The 12,500-nt window shown below is 32.9% G+C and overlaps 1 pseudogene; it reads left to right on the top strand.

Moving 5' to 3' along the window:
• The window catches only part of LOC138699219 (uncharacterized), a 126,180-nt pseudogene that overhangs the window by 82,079 nt on the left and 31,601 nt on the right, over window positions 1-12,500 (top strand).

Genomic DNA, 12,500 nt, shown 5'->3' with positions numbered 1-12,500 from the left:
CCCAAGGTCAGCACCACTCTGTAGCTGTAGTCGCCATAAGTGTAACTCGTGTATGAAGGCCCAGTGTTTGAGATAATTCTTTACCCGAAGGTGCGGAGGTTCCTGAAGGGATGCTGCAGAGGACAGACTCGCAGGAGACGCCCCCAACCCCCCTGTTCGACGAAGATGTGTCTCAACCCCTTGAAGAGTTCCCTCGTGTCAATTATCAAGGGGATGGCTGGGAGATGCAGCTACGACAGCCCAACAAGAAGAAGATAACTGGACAAAGGTTGGGCATTGATAGCTATAGGTTTACGCCAATCTTTTGTGTGGTAACCGATGTCTCAGTATGGAGCAAAAATTTAAGTTTATTTTTATATTTATTTATATAAAGTTTTTCTGTATATATTATATTTTATGTTACAATTATAAGCAAAATAAATAAATAAAAAATTAATAAATTACACAAAGAAAATAAAAAAAATAATTTAAATAATTAAATAAATAAATAAAATAAATTAAATATATAAATAAATAAAATAAATAAATCAATACATAAAATAAATTAGTTAAATTATCTAATTAAATAAATTAAACAAATAAATTAAATAGATAAATAAAAAAAATTAAATTAATTAAATATATTAAATAAATAAAATAAATTAAACAAATACATTAAATAAATATATGAATTGAATAAATAAATAAATAAGTAAGTAAGTAAGTAAATAAATAAATTGATTAATTAATTTATTAAATAAATAAAATAGATAAATAAATAAAATAAATAAATAAATAAAATAAATAAAATAAATACATTAAATAAATAAACTAGATAAATTAAACAAATAAATAAAATAAATAAATAAAATAAATAAATTAAATAATTTAAATAAATTTAATAAATTAATAAATAACTAATAAATAAATGAAATAAATAAATAAATAATAAATAAATGAGTAAATAAATAAATAAATAAATTAAATTAAATTAATTAAATAAGTAAATAAAGTAAATAAATAAATCATCATCATCATCATCATCCTTCACGAATTAGGCCTCTGTAGACCTGTTTCGGCCCCATCTAGCAGTCTTATAAAAGGCCTAGAGGACACCGTCGACCAGGAAGACCTAAATAAATAAATAAATTAAATTAATTAAATAACTAAATAAAGTAAATAAATAAATAACTTAATAAATAAATAAATAAATAAAATTAAATAAATAAATACATTAATTAAATAAATAAATTAATTAAAGTAATTAATTAAAATAAATAAATTAATTAAATAAATTAAACAAATAAATTAAATAAATAAACAAATAAATAAATAAATAATGAATAAATAAGTAAGGAAATAAATAAAATTATATAAATTAAGTAACTAACTAACTAAATTAATTAATTAATTAATTAAATAAAATAAATAAATATTGGAAAAGCATCTGACAGAAACTAGCCTATACGGATTCTGCTGTAAGTTTCACTGAGACACATTTTGATTAATCGAACTAGTTTCTTGGGAATACCAAATTCAATAAGAATATCATATAATACTTCCCTCTTAACCGAGTCATATGCCCCACAATATAATACATAAGATTTAATCGTTCTGCCTGACGCGTCAATGACATTTTCAGCTCGTAGCTGTTTAATAATATTACTGTAGCATGTCACACGTTGCTCCAGGTTCTGGAAGAAAGTGTTCGTGCGCCTCGTGTATCAGGGGGACAACCCGGTGCTGCAGCTGTTCAACACAAGAGAGGACAAGGACCCCTTCCAGGAGCTGCCGCTGCAAGCCTGTTACTCCGTGTCTGATATAGGCAAGTACTCCTCTGTCTGCTTCAAAAGATCGCTGTCATCCACGGTCAGAGTTCAGGAGATCGAGGTAGATAATCCATACTGGTCAATTATATACAAATAGCATCAGAATGCCTAATATCGACTTTACATATCGATATGCACATGGTTTCAGTTCTCAGTTTATTGTGAACTAGCCGTAGCCGTGCGCTCCGCTGCAATCGTTAGAAATAAATATAAAGTAATTACATAATTAAAATAGGACATTTGATCCAGGGAACATTCGTGTTTGATAGAAGGATAAATCGTTTAATATGTTACTTAATTTAAATTGTATTTGCATAATTAAAATGCGATCATTTTGATCCAGAGACCACTCATTTGGTCATAATTATTTTAGGAAATACAGGAAACGAATGTACAGAATAGCCTATCAAGTTTTCTGTGCATAAGAATCTATTTTAATCTTACCTGTCCTCGATTCATTCAGGAGTTACTGTAATAACATTATAGCATTATGTCCATCTAGAGAAACTACACTTTCCAATGATGAAATAATAATTAATTATACAAATCGGTTAATTTAGCTTCTGATATTACTTCATACAAACACAGAAACATTCCCTGTAGGCTATCTTTCATAGCTTTCGATTGTTGTTGTCCAAGGCCCCTTATAGACGAGTTCATTTGTTTTTTATTTCATTACACGGCCTTATATGGCGTTGTTATTGTAATTTTGAAACTCATTTATCTCATTAAATATCAGTCCTATCAAAATTTTGCATAGAATAAAACTTATCGGAAATTATTTTTAAAGAAACGTTTGTTATGTAATATTTTTTATGAAAATTAATAATAAGGGAGATATTTTGATTTATTTAATTCAAGCTCCCTTATAACCCCCCTTTTAAATAAAATATTTTGAATGCCGCATAGCCTAAATTCTAAGTTACAACGAACTTAATTTGTATTCCAATTTTCATATAAATCGGTTCAGCCATTATCGCGTGAAAAGGTAACAAACATCCAGACAGACAGACAAAAAAAAAATTCAAAAAAGCGATTTTCGGTTTCAGGGCGGTTAATTATATATGTCAGGATCAATTATTTTTGGAAAATCGAAAATTACCAGAAAAATTTCGGCTACAGATTTATTATTAGTATAGGTAAAAAATCTGCACGTTGACGTTCTCCGTTCTGGTTGTCGTTCCCGGATTACTGTGGACCAGCCTTTAGCAGTGTTGCCAAGTCAGCGGTTTTGTAGCTAAATGTGGTGTTTTCAGGACTATGGTCGCTACAGAATTTTACCGTCAGCAGCTAGCTATTTATTTGGCGTTTTTTAGCAGTAGTAGTAGTAGTAGTAGGTTATTTTACGACGCTTTATCAACAGCTTAGGTTATTTAGCGTCTGAATGAGATGAAGGTGATAATGCCAGTGAAATGAGTCCGGGGTCCAGCACCGAAAGTTACCCAGCATTTGCTCATATTGGATTGAGGGAAAACCCCGGAAAAAACCTCAACCAGGTAACTTGCCCCGACCGGGAATCGAAGCCGGGCCACCTGGTTTCGCGGCCAGACGTGCTAACCGTTACTCCACAGATGTGCACGCGTTTTTTGATGATCCCGGCAGAGGGATACGATATTTTATTTTTTTCTGTAAAGATGTTATAATTGTTTTTATATGTACTTGCCGACAACAATATTAGTTAATCATAGACCAGAGATTTATATGGTATTATCACAATTTTTCATTATGCGAGTATAAAATTTCAATGTTTTATGTTAACTCGATTTGGTACAACCATGTCCATTTCCTGCCTCATCCATTGTTCTACAAATAAGGTATGCCAAATTCGTTAAACTGTATGCATTGTTTTTGTAAATGAATTGATATGTTTAATCATAAAGAGTAGATAATGAACTGAATTATTATTTTAATTTATGTTAACTTATATTATGATTCATTCATTCATAGTGTTCTGCCCATGGGCAGGTCTTTCACTACAAACCCAGCATTCTCCAGTCTTTCCTACTTTCTGCTTTTCTCTTTGTCTCCTCATGTGATCCATATACCTTAATGTCGTTTTATATTATATATTATTTAATTTATCATTCCGATTGTAGTTTATGTAACACAGACATACTTAAAACTTAAAGTCAGACTCATTGTCGGCAGGCACGTCTCCAGCTCAGTGTGAAATCAGATTTCGAACGGACTGTTGTGATTGTGAATGTGATTGTTTCCGAAGTGTCCGGTATATTGTTCTTGATCTACTTCATTCAATTTTGAAGAAACATGCCGCATAAAACTCCATACGTACAAAAGTTAGAGATATGTGAAAAAACATGTGTTGAAAGATTGGGTGGAAGAAGTTGCCGGCGATAGTTCGAAAGCTCGATGTAAATGGTGTAAGGTGATACTGAATGCAAATATTCAGATTTAATTGTCCATACGATTTTGCATAGAACATAGAGCCTACGAGGCCGCGAAATCGGGTGGCCCGGGTTCGAATCCCGGTCGGGGCAAATTACCTGGTTGAGGTTTTTTCCGGAGTGTTCCCTCAACCCAATATGAGCAAATACTGGGTAACTTTAAGTGCTGGACCCCGGACTCATTTCACCGGCATTATCACCTTCATCTCATTCAGACGCTAAATAACCTAAGCTGTTGATAAAACGTCGTAAAATAACCTACTAAAATAAATAAATAGAGCCTTCGAAGTCATACACACTTTTCATAATTTAATCTACATTTTTATAAAATTCTCCAGTTCCTAAAACTGTGTAGTTTGTATTTCAAATTTAGAAGTGCTGTATTAAGAAAAATGTGGAGTTTTTCAACTACAGTTTAGCGGTTTTTTTAAGCTTGTGCAGCGGCAAATGGAATTCTGAGTTGGCAACACTGGTCTTTAGACAATATTCGTGATTGTTATAGTCCCGACGCTGTTATTTCCGGCGTGACTCCGCCTCTTTGCTTACGTCTTAGAAAGTGAAGGCTCTATAAAGTCTAGGTAGGTAGTATCATTCGCCATTTTTGTTCTCACGTTGCCGAGCTACCATACGAGGAATCTATTTGCCACACCGTTAAACATTATCATGTCGTAGCTCCTATGATAATAAATCAAATGCACTGTAATTCAGCAAATAATTGAGCGGCAAATAACGTCTTCGTGTGCTTTCTGCGAACGCCAACTAAAGAGCTAAAATGGCGGGCGATTATATTAAGTATTTATCGAGCCTTAAGAAATGAACAGTACAGTACATCAGTTATTCATAGATTTCAAAAAGGCATATGACTCGGTTAAGAGGGAAGTATTATATGATATTCTTATTGAATTTGGTATTCCCAAGAAACTAGTTCGATTAATTAAAATGTGTCTCAGTGAAACATACAGCAGAGTCCGTATAGGTCAGTTTCTATCTGATGCTTTTCCAATTCACTGCGGGCTAAAGCAGGGAGATGCACTATCACCTTTACTTTTTAACTTTGCTCTAGAATATGCCATTAGGAAAGTTCAGGAAACAGGCAGGGTTTGGAATTGAACGGGTTACATCAGCTGCTTATCTATGCGGATGACGTGAATATGTTAGGAGAAAATCCACAAACGATTAGGAAAAACACGGAAATTTTACTTGAAGCAAGTAAAGCGATCGGTTTGGAAGTAAATCCCGAAAAGACAAGGTATATGATTATGTCTCGTGACCAGAATATTGTACGAAATGGAAATATAAAAATTGGAGATTTATCCTTCGAAGAGGTGGAAAAATTCAAATATCTTGGAGCAACAGTAACAAATATAAATGATACTCGGGAGGAAATTAAACACAGAATAAATATGGGAAATGCGTGTTATTATTCGGTTGAGAAGCTCTTATCATCCAGTCTGCTGTCAAAAATCTGAAAGTTAGAATTTATAAAACAGTTATATAACCGGTTGTTCTTTATGGTTGTGAAACTTGGACTCTCACTTTGAGAGAGGAACATAGGTTAAGGGTGTTTGAGAATAAGGTGCTTAGGAAAATATTTTGGGCTAAGTGGGATGAAGTTACAGGAGAATGGAGAAAGTTACACAACACAGAACTGCACGCATTATATTCTTCACCTGACATAATTAGGAACTTGAAATCCAGACGTTTGAGATGGGCAGGGCATGTAGCACGTATGGGCGAATCCAGAAATGCATATAGAGTGTTAGTTGGGAGATCGGAGGGAAAAAGACCTTTGGGGAGGCCGAGACGTAGTTGGGAGGATAATATTGAAATGGATTTGAGGGACGTGGGGTATGATGATAGAGACTGGCTTAATCTTGCTCAGGATAGGGACCGATGGCGGGCTTATGTGAGGGCGGCAATGAACTTTCGGGTTCCTTAAAAGCCATTTGTAAGTAAGTAAGTAAGTAAGTAAGTTAAGAAATGAATCAGCGGATCGCAATACGCACACGTTTAAATGTAGCCGACCTGCAACGCAATTGGCTGCCGGAAATTAGAGCGACGGGACTATAGGAGAGTTGAATTTTGACTAAGATTGTGACGCGTGTCAATTCCTTCAGGCGCGCAACAGTTCGACGCGTACGGCAAGATCTTCACGGTGAAGCTGCAGTACGTGTTCTACAAGGAGCGGCCCGGGGTTCGACCGGGGCAGGTGACCAAGGCGGAGCGCCTCACCAACAAGCTGAGCAAGTTCGCGCAGTACGCCATCCAGGGCGACTACGAGGGCTGCAAGGAGTTCGGCAGCGACCTCAAGAAGCTGGGGCTGCCGGTGGAACACGCCCCACAGGTACGTGCGCAACGACCTCGGTACATTCAGACAAGCAGATTTTTGAGGACTTCTAATCCCCTTCCTGTTTTCCGGGGTACAAACTGAAGACTGTTGACCTGGACGCTTCTAGTCTACAACACTCCCAGTCTGACGCCATCTTGACAACCACACGTTGATAACATTACGCGAAGGATATTTACGCAAATTGAACAGCCGCTGTCGGGAATTGCCCTGTTGACTGACTTACTTAAAGAAATCAACATATGTAACGTGATATTCAAATAAATAAATAAGACCATTTCTGTGGTGTAGGGGTCAGCATGCTGGTCTCTTACGTAGAGGGGCCGGGTTCGATTCCCGGTCGAGTTGAATTTCCTGGTTGAGGTTTTTCAGGGTTTTTCCTCAACACTAAGGCAAATGCCAGGAAATTCCGACCACAACATCCCTGAATATCACCGGCCTCATTCATCACCGAAATAATATTCATAACAAATCAGTAATACATATACAGTCGCCATCTAGTTCACAACAATAGAACCAGTCTGAACAATAGTACACAGGCCTTCTGATTTCAACCAAAGATTAACTCGCGATATGACCAAAGATGTTAAAGCGAGTATAAATAACAGCAACAAAAATAAATAGATAAATAAATAAATAAATAAATAAGTAAATAAATAAATAACTAACTATAAATAAATAAGTAAATAAGTAACTAAATAAATAAATAAATAAATATATATAAATAAACAAATAAGTAAATAAATAAATAAGTAACTAAATAAATAAATAACTAACTATAAATAAATAAGTAAATAAGTAACTAAATAAATAAATAAGTAAATATATATAAATAAATAAGTAAATAAATAAGTAAATATATAAATAAATAAATGAATAAATAAGTAAATAAATAAATAAGTAAATAAATAAATAAATAAATAAATAAGTAAATAAATAAATAAGTAAATAACTAAACAAATAAATAACTAAATAAAGAAATAAATAAAAAACTAATAAATAAGTAAATAAATAAATAAGTAAATAAATAAATAACTAAATAAAGAAATAAGTAAATAAATAAGTAAATAACTAAATAAATAAATAAGTAAATAAATAAATAAGTAAATATATATAAATAAATAAGTAAATAAATAAGTAAATATATAAATAAATAAATGAATGAATAAGTAAATAAATAAATAAATAAGTAAATATAAATAAATAAGTAAATAAATAAATAAGTAACTAAATAAATAAGCAAATAAATAAATAAATAAGTAAATAAATAAATAAATAAATAAGTAACTAAATAAATAAATAAGTATTTATATATATATATATATATAAATAAATAAGTAAATAAATAAATAAGTAAATAAATAAGTAACTAAATAAATAAATAACTATAAATAAATAAGTAAATAAGTAACTAAATAAATAAATAAGTAAATATATATAAATAAATAAGTAAATAAATAAGTAAATATATAAATAAATAAATGAATAAGTAAATAAATAAATAAATAAGTAAATAAATAAATAAGTAAATAAATAAATAAGTAAATAACTAAACAAATAAATAACTAAATAAAGAAATGAGTAAATAAATAAATAAAAAACTAATAAATAAGTAAATAAATAAATAATTAAATAAGTAAATAAATAAGTAAATAAATAAATAAGTAACTAATAAATACGTAAATAAAAATTATTAAATAAATAAGTAAATAAATAAATAACTAATAAATAAGTAAATAAATAAATAAATAACTAATAAATAAGTAAATAAATAATTAAATAAATAAGTGAACAATAAATAACTAATAAATAAGTAAATAAATAAATAACTAATAAATAAGTAAATAAATAAATAAATAACTAATAAATAAGTAAATAAATAAATAAGTAAATAAATAAATAAGTAAATAAAATCACATTTGACTGAATATTGCAGATCTCCCAGCTGTTCAAGATCGGGTCGCAGTCCTTCGAGGACATGAAGCTGTTCAGCGTGAGCGTGGAGGAGGCCCTGTTCAGGCTGTCCGTGCACAGGGACCGCGCCCTCAACTACAAGACGGAGGAGGTGCAGATCACGGCGGTGGACGAGCTGTACGTCGAGCAGGACAAGGAGGGCCACGTCGACAAGCAGATCGCGCGCGTCAGGCTCTTCTTCCTGGGCTTCCTAGCCGGTGGGTACCCTTCACATAACCCCACAAGAAGAAATCTAATGGTGTAATCGGGAGGCCAGGGTAAGAGTCGATCAAGACAAAAATTAAACCTCTTTGGCTTGTTATCAGGTTTGAGAAGTTGCAGCAACTGAAGTTTATAGTCTACGGATATAGCCGAAGCTTCATGAACTACAGTTGATGGCATACGGAACTCTCTGGATGCCCCCAGAATCGACTTTTTGGACTTTAAGTGATACGCAAACTCGTTCTATATCTTCATCACCAGGCTTCGAGACTTTGGACCCGATACAATAAGTTTACTGTTGACTCGCTGCAGGTAGATAGAGATGTGTTGAGGTAACGACGTTGCTATTTAGAGTAGAGTACGGTAGTATGGGGGAACACACATATGTACATTCTGAAAGTAAATATACATTACACGATGATAATGTGAAAAGAATGTGAAAAGCATTTATTCTCCTGTCTTTTATAAGCATCTGTGTTTAATTGTACACAGTGTTAATGGTGGAAATAAACATGTAGCAATTTTAATTTTTTCATTTATCCTATTGGTCGTCTTTAGGAAGTGCAGTTACAGTACCGAATTGCAATGTACTACAAGATACATTCTCAGTGCCTCAAACGTAAATCTTTTTCGGTTATCTGCCAGAGTTTGTACTGTGAAAAGCTGCGCTCTACGTCGCATGACGTCACAGGAGCAAAACGAAAGAACCTAACATCATTGCAGTCTCTAAGAGACAGTCCTTCATTCTCTATGTCCACTAATTTGCTGTTTATGTTACACAATGTTCCATATCCGTTATTTTTACATAAAATTGATTTCCACTTCTGTTTCACACGTTCAGTAACCGGTGTACTTGGTGTCTCATTAATTCTCTGCGTCATTTCCTCAATTAATTTGAGGACTTCCGGCATCTCTTGCTCTGACTTTCCTAACAGTGTAATAGTTTCAGAAACACTTTGTATGAAAACCAAATTATTCGTCAGAACCTTCAAATCCAGAGCGTTTTCCTTTGCGTATTTGTTGGCACCCATTCTACAGTACCCCCACCCACTGTACGCTTTACCACTATACTCAGTACGCCGTTATGCGGATTTCCCACTGAACTGCTCTATCGGGTCCGAAGTCTCGAAGCCTGTTCATCACTTACCCCAGGTGTTCCACTTATTTTCCTTTCAAGAATACCACCAGTCTCCATGAATTTGTTGTACCAAGCCTTAATGGTGTTTGCAGATGGTGGTCCAGAAGTTCTCTATTTCAACTTATTTTTATACTTATTCTTATCCTTGCTATTCCTAAACGGTTTGCCCTCTTCTGTTTCATCTCAAGGCGGAATTAAGTCCCCTTTCCTCTCTCATTCCCGTAGCATTTACACTCGTAACAATGACGTCCAATGTTTCACTTCCAGCTCTTCTGTTACTTTAGTCACTTATGATTCTATTTTCGCCATCACTTTCATTGCTCTCGATGAGCCGCTTCAGTTGCACTTTGACTAAACATCTACTTTGCACGTCAATATTGGAACAGAAATAGGTGGACGTGGGTTAAGTTTGACTTACAAGGAGAGGACACGCTCTGTATATTACAGAATTAAATAAGATTGTGTGAGATGAAAGTACAAGACGTACTGTTTAAAGTCATACCTGGTATGGGTGGCCAATGACCCCTCGTTTTGGAAATATTGGCTATTGTTTGTGACATACTTCCGTTAGGTGCCTAATAGGAAAACATTAGACTGTGTAACGGCGTACTTCATATGGTTGGATGCTGAGTTGTTATCCAGGCAACTTGAGTTCGAATCCTAATGCCTTCTCATTTTTAAAGCTTGATATTATTATTATTATTATTATTATTATTATTATTATTATTATTATTATTATTATTATTACTAGCCGTACCCGTGCGCTCCGCTGCACCCGTTAGAAATAAATATAAAGTAATTACATAATTAAAATAGGACATTTGATCCAGGGAACATTCGTGTTTGATATAAGGATAAATAGTTTAATATGTTACTTAATTTAAATTGTATTTGCATAATTAAAATGCGATCATTTTGATCCAGAGACACTCATTTGGTCATAAAAATTAGTTTAGGAAATACAGGAAACGAATGTACAGAATAGCCTATCAAGTTTTCTGATAATAAGAAGCTATTTTAATCTTACCTGTCCTCGATTCACTCAGAAGTTACTGTAATAACATTATAGCATTATGTCCGTAGAGAAACTACACTTTCGAATGGTGAAATAATAATTAATTATACAAATTGGTTAATTAAGCTTCTGATATTACTTCACACAAACATAGAAACATTCTCTGTAGGCTATGTTTAATAGCTTTCGATTGTTTTTGTCCAAAACCCCTTATAGACGAAGTCATTTGTTATTTAATTGCACCGTCTTAGATGGCAGTTATTTTAATTTTAAAACTCATTTATCTCATTAAATATCAGTCCTATCAAAATTTTGTAAAGAATAAAACTTATCGGACATTATTTTCAAAGAAACTTTTGTTATGTAACGTTTTTCACAAAAATCAATAATAAGCGAGATATTTCGATTTATTTAATTCAACCCCCTTGTAACCCCCCTTTTAAATAATGTATTTTGAATGCCATATAGCCTAAAATCTAAATTACAACGAACTTAATTTATATTCCAATTTTCATCGAAATTTGTTCAGCCATTATCGCGTGAAAAGGTAACAAACATACAGACAGACAGACAGACAGACATACAAACAAAAATTAAAAAAAAGCGATTTTCGTTTTCAGGGTGGTTAATTGTATATGTTAGGACCAATTGTTTTTGGAAAATCGAAAATTACCAGAAAAATTTCGGCTACAGATTTATTATTAGTATAGATTATTATTATTATTATTATTAGTATTATTATTATTATTGTTATTATTATTATTATTAATTTTTTTAAATTCTTTTTATTCATTTTCAGTTGTCAGCTCCTATATTCAAAGCCATGTTGAAATATGCGTGGTATGCATCAAAATTAATAAACGAACGAGAAGTGTTTGTGAATGTGAAGGATATCTGTTTCGCAGTAGAAGTGCGGAAAAATGTGTGTGACTGTGGACAACCTTCTTTCATTTGCTGTGCAGGAAATGTGTATGTTTATGTGTTTTATGACATTTATCATAATGGATCGGGTACAATGAAGTGGAATAGAAACATAACAGACACCAGTGACACGTCTTACCTGCCTACATGAGCAGTATTTCATTGTTTATCCTTTACAATACAATTTAGCTAATTATAATTTGTTTAAAACATGATGAAGCGTTCAATACATTGAGAAATATGATATATGTAAATAGATTACTGTGATCACAATATTAATCATTATTAATAGAAAAAAAATAGGACCAGTTAAGATTCGAACTTAGGTTGCCTGGATAACAACTCAGCATCCAACCATATGGGCTCCGCTGTTACACAGTCTAATGCTTCCCTATTAGGCACCTAGTGGAAGTATGTCACAAACAATAGCCAATATTTCCAAAACGAGGGGTCATTGGCCACCCATACCAGGTATGACTTTAAACAATACGTCTTGTACTTTCATCTCACATAATCTTATTCCATTCGGTGATATATAGAGCGTGTCCTCTCCTTGTCAGTTCCTTTTTATGCCTGTACGTCACAACTCTTGGAAATTAACCCCCTCCCTTACCTTTCAAAGTTCCGTTGATTAGTACGATGCCAAGTCAGAGAAGTTCCAACTTGCAGTACGCCTTGCTAATGATGTTAC

Source organism: Periplaneta americana, chromosome 1 (assembly GCF_040183065.1).
Source record: "Periplaneta americana isolate PAMFEO1 chromosome 1, P.americana_PAMFEO1_priV1, whole genome shotgun sequence".
NCBI lineage: Eukaryota > Metazoa > Arthropoda > Insecta > Blattodea > Blattidae > Periplaneta > Periplaneta americana.
Note: the sequence above shows the minus strand (reverse complement) of the source record. Positions and strands in the feature narration are given on the sequence as shown.